The sequence below is a fragment of the Oncorhynchus keta genome, chromosome 36, assembly GCF_023373465.1.
Source record: "Oncorhynchus keta strain PuntledgeMale-10-30-2019 chromosome 36, Oket_V2, whole genome shotgun sequence".
In the NCBI taxonomy this organism is placed as follows: domain Eukaryota; kingdom Metazoa; phylum Chordata; class Actinopteri; order Salmoniformes; family Salmonidae; genus Oncorhynchus; species Oncorhynchus keta.
The window spans coordinates 23,639,561-23,653,424 of record NC_068456.1 but is presented as its reverse complement, the minus strand read 5'-3'; the positions used below and the strand labels follow the sequence as shown (position 1 = coordinate 23,653,424).

The following is a 13,864-nucleotide window of genomic DNA, read 5'->3' as shown; positions in this document are numbered from 1 at the left end:
GTGAGTGTAAGTTCATCAGCGTACTTTACAGGGTGGACGCTGCTTGGGAGGCTGGAGTATAGGGTGTTCATGCATAGCACAAATATTAGAGGAGAGAGCAATCCACCCTGGGGTATTTTAGCTGGGACTAGCTGTGGGTTACCTCACTGTTCACTTGTGGTTGTCGAGGTAGCTCTTGATGGTGTGAGTAGAGTGAGTAGGAGCTGGCCATGGTCCATGGTGTTAAATGCTCTTCAAAAGTCTATAAAGGTTACATTAACATCTTGCTTTGGCACTTGGTTACAACTGTAGGAGATGGAGAATAGCAGACCCTGTTGACCTGTTCTTCACGAAGACGTCGTGAAGACTTGATGTTATGAGCAGTCTCCTTCTCCAGTATGTCACGTAGCAACCCATTAAATATTTTCGCCATGGAGTTGAGATTTGCCTGTAGGGGAGGTGGGGCTTTTTCACTTACGCACAGCATAGACAATGGACTGTTTCCATTGAGAGGGGAAGGATCTGTGTTCCATACATGAGTTGAAGATATGGCACAGAACTGGTGCTAGCTCCTCGCACTATGTTTTCAGGAACAAGGGGGGAATCTTGTTGGGGCCCGCAGACTTCTGCCCATTCAGTCGCTTCAGACAGGTTTTGATCCAGCCAATGCTGAATCTGCAGGGACAGAGCTCTTATTTAGAATAACTTATTTGTTGTAAGGATCGGTTCATCAAAAGTTACTCCTCTTTCTCACATATTTCACTTCAGATCTTCAAGAGGAGTTTTTGATGGGATTTTAGTTCCCTACGGTAAGAAGTAACATTTGATGTATATGCACTTCGATTCTGAAACATTTGGTGTAAATTACTGCAATAACTACAGAGGTTACACTCTTAGGTTTTAACTAGGATTTAGTGCACTCTATGCAGATTATCAATGTTTCAGTACTTGTTTCTCTGGTAGTGACTCAAGGTCTGGTGAAATATAGCATGAGGGGAATACTGACAGGATAACCACTCATAGTGAATCACTGAGAATCACAAGCTGTTAGCTCAGTCACAGAACACAACTCAGGATTATAGTGAGGAACAGCCTATCATTACCGCATGAGGCTAGTGGTACATATACAGTAAATAGCCAGTACTGTTCTAATTGTGTTTTATATTTATAGTTGGTCAAATAAAATGGAAATTAAATTCTATTTTGGTGTGTTCTCTCTATTGCATTATTTCAGTGAATGTGTTCTACTACACTTAGAGTATAATTACAAATTCTGGAGTTGTAAGTGTCACTGAGCTCTTGACCACAGGGTTTGGTTTCAGTCAGCTGTATTCATATGAAGTGACCACTTTACACAAAATGGCTCCAAACCTGTAAAGTTTATAGTATCACACAAAACATTGATTTTACTGTATGCTGTAGGACCATTGAATTCAATGGATACAGAACTGTCTAAAGTAAGTTACCCTTAACTGCATACTGTGTCTGACATCAAAAAGCCTGTAGTGGGGTTGATGTAAATGTGATGTAATCCCTGCAAAGGTTCAACCGAGATGCAGGCCAGAGAAACTGTGCTGCACACACACACACACACACTCACATCCCGTCTCAGGAGGAAAAGAGAGAAGGGGGTGAAACACAGTTTAATCTTGTGATTATCAAAAGGGACAAGTGATGAGCTCAAAGGAACTATTCTGAAATTCTTATGAATACATTTTCAAAAAAGAGAACTTGCGAATGCATGATGTAATTCTAAGAATGTTGTTTCATAGTAAATGGTTGTGTACTTATAATAGCATTAAAACAAATCAATATAACTCTGCTTGTCAACATTTCAAGCTGGTCACACAACTAAACTGTACAGGGCCCAGTGAGATAAAGGGAGTGATTTCAGACACAGTATGCCTTGGCAGCCCGAGTGGGCCCATAAAGGGAAGACACAAGAGTTTAGTTCAAGTCGTTCTTGTGGCATGCACTGCTCTAATATAAACCAAATACATTGAGAACAGGGTATGAAGTTGTACTGTATCTCAAAGCACTCAATATAGGATTTGACTGGGGTCTTTGACCACGGTATCCTGAGTACGTTGCTTCTTGGCAGAGGTAAAAAACGATTCCGATTAGACACAGAAAGAAGGCCTTTGGACTGTGCATTTCAAGCTGTAAAAGCTGTCACTGTGTTATACCAATGCACTATGAATTTTATGGCTTCTAGTAATCTCAAGTGCAATGAATTTCTAATTCTGTAGATATCCTCATTCTGTATTTATTTAGATCAAAATTCCATATGCTGTGAATTCTTCCCACTGAAGTGAAATCAAGGTTATATGCCCTGGAGCCTGTATCATTGTAACAAGAGCAACACTGAATACAGCGAGTAAAGAACTGAATAAGAAATACAATTAGCATATTACAGGTTTTCTCAATTGTGTACAAGCATTTCTTTGGAACTACGTTGTCGATTTCCAAAACAGAGTCCACAAGACACCGAACTCTGTGGCCTTTGGCAAAACAGTAAATGTGTTTTCAAAATGTATTTGCCTTCTCAAAACATAAATACATGAATTCATCAAAAGTGTATTATACCGTCAAAATTGCAAATATGTTCATCAAAAGAACATGACCGCCTGCAAAAAGATTAACACAACCACACTTATTTTTTGAGTCCGAGCAGACAAAACAGAAAGTTAGTTTGTCTTTTAAAAATCCAGGTAGATCAATAAATTGTCTTTGCAGTCAACTATCCAAAGGTTGTATAGATGGAAGTTGCAGAATTATGGGCAATTACTCTCCTTTTATACATATTTCACCAAACAATTTCACATAAAATCGAATATTATTCCTAATAAAAATGATAATAATAAGCACATTGTGTGCAGGATTCATTCATCAGTATCAATCATCACAATCCAAATCCATGCATTTCAATACATAGCCTTGTTTCCTCCTAGTTTCGTAGACTTTCCATTGGTGCACAGAAACACAATCCACAATAGAAATAAGGAAAGATGAATACAATGGCGAAAACAAAACTGATATGGATGTATAGGCCTCAACTCACACCAAAGCACAGCTCTAAAATGGAAGGTCACAATGTTGGAGATGATGACTTACTTAGAAGTAACCCAACTTCCTTCACGACATCTCTATCCCCATTGCCTAGACCTTTCCCTATATTGTACATGGTTTGACACTGAGGGGGTGATTTAGAATTTTGCGCAGTAGTATTTACCGAAGTCAAGGCTATAACCACTTTTGGAGTTAACTAGTGGTCTCAAATCGTATCCTGATGTTGACAGCAGATTGGAGTCATAACATTGCTAACCTTGCTAGCTAACATACATTTTGAGAAAACAAGTTATATTAAGTGGCTAGCAAGCTAGAATTAGCAACGTTTGATGGTCAATGAGACTGAGAGCTAGCTAGCCAGCTGAGCTAGCAAACAATGTAATACAAGTATAATTTCAGATTCTAAAAAATACTCCAGGAGGCTGTTAATTTCAGGAATCACAGTAGCAAGTACTCCTGGTGCACTGTTTAATTATTTGTCACATAAACATGACTTTTCAAAAGAAACTCAGTTTTTGCCATAGCCCTCACTGGCATTCATGCAATTTAAACGTGAGTTTGTCGGAGGTGTCAGACTCGACAACATTTAAAATCCATTGGAGCGCTGCAACTGGTTGGCCAAAATTCTGGGGGGGTGTTTAGCGAAGGGTCAATTGCACACATTTCTCTCCCGATGAAAACAATGTGTTAAAATTCTGTGAACAACACACTTAACAGTGGATTTTGTATTCACTGATGACATTTGTGTTTAAAGTTTAGCAAAAGGTGGTCTAAGATATGAAAGCCATGTACAAAGACAAGATAATTATCAGAAATTCTGTACATGTATTTTGCATTTGATCATTGCTGCTCTGCTATCGATACGTTTCAACTTGTGCTATTCTTATCAAAGGGTTGATATAGTTGGTATTTAGTGATCCTTCAGGTGGTAGTCCACTGCTATGAGTATTCCCATGGTGATACATGAGTCTGTGGTGAAGAGGGCAAGCAGACACATGCTCAAGTTACAATTTTGTTTAATCGCTTTGGTACTATTTTCACAAGTATGTGGTAAAATGTCACAACTCTTAGTACAAAACTCAAAACAGATCATATAAAAGGCTGTTTTTAAAAACTTTAAACACATTTTTAATTTGCTGCCAAAGCAGCAGCTACTCTTCCTGGGGTCCAGCAAAATTAAGGCAGTTTATATAATTTTTAAAACATTACAATACATTCACAGATTTTACAACACACTGTGTGCCCTCAGACCCCTACTAAACCACTACCACATATCTACAGTACTAAATCCATGTGTATGTATAGTGCATATGTTATCGTGTGTGTGTGTGTGTATGCATGTGTCTGTGCCAATGTTTGTGTTGCTTCACAGTCCCCGCTATTCCATAAGGTGTTTTTTTAATCTGTTTTTTTTAAATCAAATTTTACTGCTTGCATCAGTTACTTGATGTGGAATAGAGTTCCATGTAGCCATGGCTCTATGTAGTACTGTGTGCCTCCCATAGTCTGTTCTGGACTTGGGGAATGTGAAGATACCTCTTGTGGCATGTCTTGTGGGGTATGCATGGGTGTCTGACCTGTGTGCCAGTAGTTTAGGCAGACAGCTCGGTGCATTCAACACCTCTCATAAATAAAAGTAGTGATGAAGTCAATCTCTCCTCCAGTTTCAGCCAGGAGAGATTGACATGCATATTATTAATATTAGCTCTCTGTGTACATCCAAGGGCCAGCCGTGCTGCCCTGTTCTGAGCCAATTGCAATTTTTTTGTGGCATCTGACCACACAACTGAACAGTAGTCAAAGTGTAGGACCTTCTTGTTGATAGTGTTGTTAAGAGCATCGCTTTATTATAGACTTCTCCCCATCTTAGCTACTACTGCATCAATATGTTTTCACCATGACAGTTTACAATCTAGGGTTGCTCCAAGCAGTTTAGTCATCTCAACTTGCTCAATTTCTACATTATTTATTACAAAATGTAGTTGAGGTTTAGGGTTTAGTGAGTGTTTTATTCCAAATACAATACTTTTAGTTTTAGAAATATTTAGGGATAACGTATTCCTTGCCACCCACTCTGAAACTAACTGCAGCACTTTGATGAGTGTTGCAGTCATTTCAGTCTCTGTAGTAGCTGACGTGTACAGTGTTGAGCCATCTGCATACATAGACACTGGCTCTACTCAAAGTCAGTGGCATGTCATTAGTAAAAATTGAAAAAAGCAAGGGCCTAAACAGCTACCCTGGGGAACTCCTGACTCTAGATTATATTTAAGAGGCTTCCATTAAAGAACACCCTCTGTGTTCTGTTAGACAAGTAACTCATTATCCACATTATAGCAGGGGGTGTAAAGCCATAACACATACGTTTTTTCCAGCAGCAGACTATGATCAATAATGTCAAAAGCTACACTGAAGTCTAACAAGACAGCCCCCACAATCATTTTATCATCAATTTCTCTCAGCCAATCATCAGTCATTTGTGTAAGTGCTGTGCTTGTTGAGTGTCCTTCTCTATAAGCATTCTTAAATTCTGTTATTCATTTGTTTACTGTGAAATAGCTTCGTATCTGGTCAAACACAATTTTTTCCAGAAGTTTACTAAGGGTTGGTAATAGGCTGATTGGTCGACTATTTGAGCCAGTAAAGGGGGCTTTACTATTCTTGGGTAGCGGAATGACTAGCTTCCCTCCAGGCCTGAGGGCACACGCTCTCTAGTAGGCTTAACTTGAAGATGTGGCAAATAGGAGTGGAAATATTGTTTGTTGTTATCCTCAGTAATTTTCCATCCAGATTGTCAGACCCCGGTGGCTTGTCATTGTTTATAGACAATTATTTCACCTCTTCCACACTGACTTTACAGAATTCAAAAGTACAATTCTTGTTTTTCATCATTTGGTCCGATATACTTGGATGTGTAGTGTCAGCATTTGTTGCTGGCATGTCATCCCTAAGTTTGCTTATCTTGCCAATGAAAAAGCCATTAAAGTAGTTTGCAATATCAGTGGGCTTTGTGATGATTGAGCCATCTGATTCATTGAATGAAGGAGCCGAGTTGGCTTTTTCCCCAAATTTTTTATTTAAGGTGCCCCAAAGCTTTTTACCATCATTCTTTATATAATTTATTTTGTTTCATAGTGTAGTTTATTTTTATTTGTATTTATTTTAGTCACATGATTTCTTAATTTGCAGCATGTTTGCCAATCAGTTGGGCTGCCAGACTTAATTGACATACCTTTTGCCTCGTCCCTCTCAACCATACAATTTTTCAATTCCTCATCAATACAAGGGGATTTAACAGTTTTTACAGTAATTTTCTTAACGGGTGTGTGCTTATTAGTAACTGGAATAAGTATTTTTATAAATGTGTCAAGTGCAGCGTCTGGTTGCTCATCATTACACACCGCAGACCAGCAAATATTCTTTACATCATCAACATATGAATCGCTACACAACTTCTTGTATGACCTCTTATACACTATATTAGGCCCAGGCTTTGGAACTTTGGTTTACCTATGTATGGCTATTATATTGTGATCACTACATTCAATGGTTTTGGATACTGCTTTAAAGCAAATATCTGCAGAATTAATAAAGATGTGATTAATACATTTTAATGATTTAATTCCTGTGCTGTTTGTAACTGCCCTGGTAGGTTGACTGACAACCTGATCCAGGTTGCAGGCACTGGTTACAGTTTGACATGTTTTCCTGAGTGGGCAGCTTGATGATAGCCAGTCAATATTTAAATCACCCAGAAAATATACGTCTCTGTTTTATCACATACATTATCAAGCATTTCACACATATTATCCAGATAATGACTGTTAGCACTTGGTGGTCTACAGCAGCTTCCCACAAGAATGGGCTTTAGGTGAGGCAGATGAACCTCTAGCCATATTACTTCAACAGTGTTTATTTAACATTAGATCATCTCTAAGCTTTACAGGAATGTGTTTCTGAATATAGACCGCAACACTGCCTCCGTTGGAATTTCTGTCTTTTTGGTAGATGTTATAACCATGTATTGCTACCATTGTATCATCAAAAGTATTATCTAAGTGATAGTCAGAATATGAACATCATCTGTTACAAGCAAGTTATTGACATCATGGACCTTGTTTCTTAGGCTACATATGTTAATATGGGCTATTTTTAGCACTTTTCTGGGTTGCTTGAATGTTTTTAATGCTTTCCTGGGAAGATTATCAGAGGTAGACTTACACATATTATTTACATTGAAGCTGATAGTGCAAGGTGAGCTGCATAAAGTGGTCTTTCTAGTGTTGCACACCGCCTCAGTGCTAACAGTGTAACTCTGGTTTATAGGCTCATGATTACTGCTTACAATAGCTGTAGGATAAACAGACGTATTCGGTGCAATTAGGGGTACATAAATTAAATTACTTACATTGTGTTTGCCAATGCCCCTAAGATCACGTACATTTGATGCAGCATTGTGACGACTTATTGTCACAATGGTAGGGATTAACTGAGCCGGTCTTGGATCATTTACCAGTCACTGTTTCAACGCAGCCTTGAAATGCGTGGACAGAGTCCAGGAGCCAAGAGGATTTGGATGGACTCCGTCATTCCTGTAGAGTATCTTCTGTCTCACCATAGAGCTGCCTATGATGACAGCTGGTGATGTTGAATGGGCTGGTCTCTCAGGCAGCCTCACGGTCTGGTGTTCTGAGCTGGCGCTCTGAGGATCACAACCGAGGACGAAGACGCAGGTACTTCCGGATTTGATCTTGATTGGTAAGCCACAAAGGACGAAGGCTCCAGAACCTCTGGATCGAGTGCTGCAAAGCTGTTTCTGGTCTGTGTCAGTTCTGGGCTCAACATCTCCATGGAGACCCCCGTTGCCAGAGGAAGCCTTCTTCAACTTCCACGGCGAGTGACTTACCTCCATGGCTGGTTGGTTTGGTCGAGAACAGCTCCATTCTCCAGGGAAGGGGGAGAACCCTCCGGGGATGGAACCCTGCCGAGTACCAGCCAGTCGGCTGTAGAAAGCCGACAAGGCGGCGAAACTTCCACCAGACCAGAGCGTCGTCAGGCTACTGGGGTGGGAGAAAGAGAAAAAGTAGGTGAGCGTGGGTTCCCCAGTAGCTTATGTACAGTTGAAGTCGGACGTTTACATACACCTTAGCCAAATACATTTAACCTCAGTTTTTCACAATTCCTGACATTTAATCCAAGTAAAAATTCCCTGTCTTAAGGTCAGTTAGGATCACCACTTTATTTTAAGAATGTGAAATATCAGAATAATAGTAGAGAGAATTATTTATTTCAGCTTTTATATCTTTCATCACATTCCCAGTGGGTCAGAAGTTAACATAAACTCAATTAGTATTTGGTAGCATTGCCTTTAAATTGATTACCTTGGGTCAAACGTTTTGGGTAGCCTTCCACAAGCTTCCCACAATATATTGGGTGAATTTTGGCCCATTCCTCCTGACAGAGCTGGTGTAACTGAGTTTGGTTTGTAGGGCTCCTTGCTCGCACAAGCTTTTTCAGTTCTACCCGCAAATTTTCTATACGATTGAGGTCAGAGCTTTGTGATGGCCACTCCAATACCTTGACTTTGTTGACCTTAAACTATTTTGCCACAATTTGGGAAGTATGTTTGAGGTCATTGTCCATTTGGAAGACCCATTTGTGACCAAGCTTTAACTTCCTGACTGATGTCTTGAGATGTTGCTTCAATATATCCACATAATTTTTGTCCCTCATGATGCCATCTATTTTGTGAAGTGCACCAGTCCCTCCTGCAGCAAAGCACCCCCACAACATGATGCTGCCACCCCCGTGCTTCACAGTTGGGATTGTGTTTTTCGGCTTGCAAGCCTCCCCCTTTTTCCTCCAAACATAACGATGGTCATTATGGCCAAACAATTCTATTTTTGTTTCATCAGACCAGAGGACATTTCTCCAAAAAGTACGATCTTTGTCCCCATGTGCATTTGCAAACCGTAGTCCGGCTTTTTTATGGCGGTTTTGGAGCAGTGGCTTCTTCCTTGCTGAGTGGCCTTTCAGGTTATGTTGATACAGGACTCATTTTACTGTGGATATAGAAACATTTGTACCTGTTTTCTCCAGCATCTTCACAAGGTCCCTTGCTGTTGTTCTGGGATTGATTTGCACTTTTCGCGCCACAGTATGTTCATCTCTAGGAGACAGAACGCGTCACCTTCCTGAGTGGTATGACGGCTGCGTGGTCCCATGATGTTTATACGTGTGTACTATTGTTTGTACAGATGGATGTGGTACCTTCAGGTATTTGGAAATTGCTCCCAAGGATGAATCAGACTTGTGAAGGTCTACACATTTTTTTCTGAGGTCTTAGCTGATTATTTAGATTTTCCCATGATGTCAAGCAAAGAGGCACTGACTTTGAAGGTAGGCATTGATATACATCCACAGGTACACCTCCAATTGACTCAAATTATGTCAATTAGCCTATCAGAAGCTTCTAAAGCCATGACATACTTTTCTCGATTTTTCTAAGCTGTTTAAAGGCACAGTCAACGTATGTATGTAAACTTCTGACCCACTGGAATTGTGATACAGTGAATTGTAAGTGAAATATTCTGTCTGTAAACAATTAGTGGAAAAATTACTTGTGTCGTGCACAAAGTAGATGTCCTAACCGACTTGCCAAAACTATTGTTTGTTTTTCAAGAAATTTGTGGAGTAGTTGAAAAACAAGTGTTAATGATTCCAACCTATGTGTGTGTAAACTTTTGACTTCAACTGTAGGTTTGCTACTTGCTACATAGCAAGCAGTTGCTTCATTGAAAGTCAGCGGGGTCCACATTGTCCCGGAACAAAGCAAAGTCAACACAGCCCCTGTAATGCTGGAAACGTTCAATAGCGTCCTCCATTTGAGATTGCCGAGCCAGCTAAGCTAGCTGGGCTTTTGCGTCTCTCCCCCTATATGGAATCTGGCAGGATTCCAGGACAGATAGCAGCGCTCACAGCAGTTTAGCCCAACAGAGCCGCAGGATTCAAAATTAAATAAAAGTATATAAAGACACTGTCATCTTTAAAAACGAGGTTCAGCATTCGACAGCGTTTAACAACGACAAACATACGTAGTGATGACGTAGTGATTGCCTATTGATTGCCTATTAATTGACTAAGTACAACACACAAAATCACACAGTAACTTTTTCAACAAACTGAATCAGTTTTCATCTTAAAACACCTTTCATATAAAGTCATTGTCTTTCCCAATGCAATGCTCACAATACTTTTCATAGGATTCTCTTCTCATTTGTTAAAATACATTTTACCATCACTTAATCCAACTGTGCTTGATGGTTAATCACTTAACCGTTTGGTAAACCTTTAGATTTTAAACTTGTTTGTGTACCACAGTGGTTCCCAAGCGTACCCCCTTTAGCACAAGGGTCAGCGCACTTTCAAATGTTTTTTTTGTTTTTGCCATCATTATAAGCCTGCCACACACACACTATACGATACGTTTATTAAGCGTAAGAATGAGTGTGAGTTTTTGTCACTTGTGGGAAGTGACAAAGAACTCTTATAGGACCAGGGCACAAATAATAATATAATAATAATCAATAATTTTTCTCTTTATTTAGCCATCTTACATTTAAACCTTATTTGTTCATCAAAAATTGTGAACAACTCACCACAGGTTAATATGAAGGGTGTGCTTGAAAGGATGCACATAAGTCTGCAATGTTGGGTTGTATTGGAGAGAGTCTCAGTCTTAAATAATTTTCCACACACAGTCTGTGCCTGTATTTAGTTTTCATGCTAGTGAGTGAATCCACTCTCACATAGGTACGTGGTTGCAAAGGGCATCAGTATCTTAACAGCACGATTTGCAAGACACTCTTAAATTGAATTTTCACAGAACCGCTTGTTGCAATTTCGATGACGCTCTCCTTGTTCAGATATCGGTAAGTGGACTGGAGGCAGGGCATGAAAGGGATAACGAATCCAGTTGTTTGTGTCGGCCATTTCGGGAAAGTACCTGCGTAATTGCGCACCCAGCTTTTGGTCACCATATAAAAGGGTGTGTGTGAACTCTTGTAATTTATTTCAACATGGAGCAGGATAGACAGCAAGGGAGAGGAAGAAATCAAAGAGCTCGTGGACAAGGGGCCTGTCAGAGAGGTCGTCATGGGCCCCATCAAAGAGGTCAAAGAGGTGGACATGGGCCCCATCAGAGGTCAAAGAGGTGGGCATGGGCCCTGTCAAAGAGGTGGACATCAGAGAGAGGGAGGCAGACGGCAGGGAACGGTTGCGTTTTATGAAGTCTGGGCCATCGTAGTTGACCATGTGGTAAACAGAGGCCTTACCATGGCAGAGGGTGACAGATTAGTTCACATAAATCTGAAAAGATCAGCTGTCAATTCGATCATCACAACATTTTGCCAAGAAAAACAGTAAGTCTGCAGGATATGCAGCATGCGTTACCACTACATTTACAGTAAATTACATATTGTAATGCATGTAAATTCACAAAACATGTCACGGTATTCTTACATTATGATCTATTGACAGTATACTCTGTTCTACCCTCAGAATTGACAGAAGACCACATGGTGGTGGCCGTGGCTGTGTGCTGACCGACCAGCAGGAGTGGGCAGTGGTGAAAATGGCGAGGGCCAGGAATGTCCGAAATAAAGCATGCCATTGAGGAGAAACGATGACACCGTTGTAAATGTGATATCCAGTAGCCAGTGTCCAGACCTGAACCCAATAGAAAATCTTTGGAGGGAGCTGAACCTCCGTATTGCCCAGCGACAGCCCAGAAACCTGAAGGATCTGGAGAAGGTCTGTATGGAGGAGTGGGCCAAAATCCCTGCTGCAGTGTGTGCAAACCTGGTCAAGAACTACAGGAAACGTATGATCTCTGTAATTGCAAACAAAGGTTTCTGTACCAAATATTAAGTTCTGCTTTTCTGATGTATCAAATTCTTATGTCATGCAATAAAATGCAAATTAATTTCTTAAAAATCATACAATGTGATTTTCTGAATTTTTGTTTTAGATTCCGTTTCTCACAGTTGAAGTGTACCTATGATAAAAATTACAGACATCTACATGCTTTGTAAGTAGGAAAACCTGCAAAATCGGCAGTGTATCAAATACTTGTTCTCCCCACTGTACTTTCTGTACTGTCCTCTCAATCGAGTTTACCATCCCACTAAGTGGTTAAAATGTTATCTCTATATGGATGCTGGACTGTGCACTGAGTCACATGGAGCTGAGTGAAGCAGCCACTGACTGGCTGAATATGGGATGCATAATTATCTTGGGTGGTTTGTGCCAAGTTGGGGAAGGTGCCGTACTTTCCGTGTCCTGCAGATGATCAGAGATAAGCATAGTCGCCACACAGAATGAGAGTACTCTTTTTACACGGTTACATAAATTAATGGTCTGCCCTATTTTCACCTGAACCAAAGTAGAGAGACCGTTGTGAGAATTGATTTACACAAATTAAGATATATATATACAGTTGATATATATTCAGTTATAAAGTTGAAGAGAGTTGAAGACAGAAGTTTACATACACTTAGGTTGTAGTCATTAAAACTCGTTTTTCAACTACTCCACAAATTTCTTGTTAACAAACAATAGTTTTGGCAAGTCGGTTAGAACATCTACTTTGTGCATGACACAAGTAATTTTCCCTACAATTGTTTACAGGCAGATTATTTCCCTTATAATTCACTGTATCACAATTCCAGTGAGTCAGAAGGCACAGTCAACTAAATTGACTGTGCCTTTAAACAGCTTGGAAAATTCCAGAAAATTATGTCATGGCTTTAGAAGCTGCTGATAGGCTAATTGACATCATTTGAGTCAATTGGAGGTGTACCTGTGGATGTATTTCAAGGCCTACCTTCAGTGCCTCTTTGCTTAAAACCTGTTGGGGATAGGGCTGTTTACGGCCCCGTCTGGAGTAATTGCGTGCCCATAGTAAACAGAATTTTTTTTGGTCAAAAGTTGCTAATATATGCAAATAAAACATATTATTGAATAGAAAACACTCTAAAGCTTCTAAACCCGTTTAAATTATGTCTGTATGTAAAGCAGAACTCTCAGGGCAGTCATTCTCCCAAACTCTCTCTTGTCATCAGAAAAGTTGGCCCAACTTTGACGTCATCGCCCCCACCCTTCCCAAGCACCTACAGGTCTGGGAACAGTCTCTTTGTCTTCAGCGCGATGTCTGCTTCCAATGGGGCTTCTCATTGTGAGAATCGCACGCTCACGAGAGTTTTGGCGGGCCGAAACCTTTCGGTCACGCGAAAAAACAGGTTACTCTCATGCACGCTCTGCTCCGGTTCTGTCTTTTTTCCAAGATCGATTAAACGGTGCCTGTGTTTCTGTTCGTCCTCACAATTGCTGTACACCTTTATAACATGTTAAAGCTTGATTATGAACTTAGTTTGACAAGTTTAGTTGACATATAATATGTCATTTCAACGTTTTGGTGCGCATCCACTTGACTTTTGGCTGCATTTCAACCGAAATGTGTCGTGTTTGAGAACCGAAAGACACAGACTGCAAAACTAAACGCTGTTTTTGGTAAGTATAGTTCCTTCCAGGTCTTCTGATGGAAGAACAGCAAAGGTAAGGGAATATTTATGTGGTAAATTTGGGTTTCTGTGGACTCCAAGATAGAGGAGCCATAATGCTACTTTTTGAGCGCCGACTCATAGTATAGCCTAGTGAACGAAACCTGTAACGTTAAAAATAAATGTAACACAGCGATTGCATTCAGAAGAAGTATATCTTCCTATATATATGTAGAACATGCATATTTAGTCAAAGT

General features: G+C 40.1%; 1 long non-coding RNA gene across 1 annotated transcript in view; it reads left to right on the top strand.

The window, feature by feature from the left end:
- LOC118369828 (uncharacterized) overlaps positions 1 to 12,050 on the top strand; it is a 65,001-nt gene extending 52,951 nt beyond the window's left edge. The window contains exon 3 of the long non-coding RNA XR_004822686.2: positions 11,608 to 12,050. This is a non-coding gene — a long non-coding RNA (uncharacterized LOC118369828). The remainder of the gene's footprint in view (positions 1 to 11,607) is intronic.
- The last annotated feature ends 1,814 nt before the right edge of the window (positions 12,051 to 13,864 follow it).